This window comes from Protobothrops mucrosquamatus, unplaced genomic scaffold (assembly GCF_001527695.2).
Source record: "Protobothrops mucrosquamatus isolate PMUCROS unplaced genomic scaffold, P.Mucros_1.0 scaffold15367, whole genome shotgun sequence".
Lineage (NCBI taxonomy): Eukaryota > Metazoa > Chordata > Lepidosauria > Squamata > Viperidae > Protobothrops > Protobothrops mucrosquamatus.
In genome coordinates, this window is record NW_015401135.1 from 2669 (window position 1) to 3660 (window position 992).

Genomic DNA, 992 nt, shown 5'->3' on the forward strand with positions numbered 1-992 from the left:
GGGTTATCTGGAAAAATTACACCTTCTTTGCAAAGGACATAACTTCCAGGATCCCGTCTCCGATCCATAGAGCTTTTTCTGGATCCCGGGAAAGAAAGATGCAATCCCTGTAGAAATAATTTCAGAAGCAGGTTGTTTAGTTCCGAGCTTCCTTGCCCAAGGAGAAGATGGGAGGGCTTTGAGTCTACACCGCCAAAAGGAACTTGGACTTGAGTCACGTTATCGAATTTTATTGTTTTATTCAAGGTTCTCCCTTCTCGGCCTTCAGCATAGAGGGTGTGTGTGAGGTTGTAACTTTTCCTCAGCTGGTATCTCCTTGGGAGAATTCCAGATTTCTGGTCTGCAAAACCCTTAAAGCTCGTTTCTGCTGTGAGAGGCGAGCCATCCAGAAAGGTGCAATGCTACACAGGTTGTGTTTCATTCCTGAGGTTTAGCTCCTGTGTTTTACGTGGGAAATTTCTTATTTTGGCTCCCCTGTGTGGTAGAATACTTTGAGGAAATCTCCCTCTATTCCTTCCTTCCTTCCTTCCTTCCTTCCTTCCTTCCTTCCTTCCTCTCATCTCTTTCCCCTCCCTCCCTCCTTCCAGCCATCTCTTTCCCCTTCCATCCATCCATCCATCCATCCATCTCTTTTCTCTCCCTCCCTCCGTCCTTGCACCCACCTACCTTTTTTCCTTTTCTCTTTTTCCTTCCTTCCTTCCTTCCTTCCTTCCTTCCTTCCTTCCTTCCTTCCTTCCTTCCTTCCTTCCTTCCTTCTTCTCATCTCTTTCCCCTCCCTCCCTCCTTCCAGCCATCTCTTTCCCTATCCATCCATCCATCCATCTCTTTTCTCTCCCTCCCTCCGTCCTTCCACCCACCCACCTTTTTTCCTTTTTCCTTCCTTCCTTCCTTCCTTCCTTCCTTCCTTCCTTCCTTCCTTTCTTCTATCCATCTCTTTCCCCTTCCTTCCATCCATCCATCCCTTTTCTCTCCCTCCCTCCGTCCTTCCACCC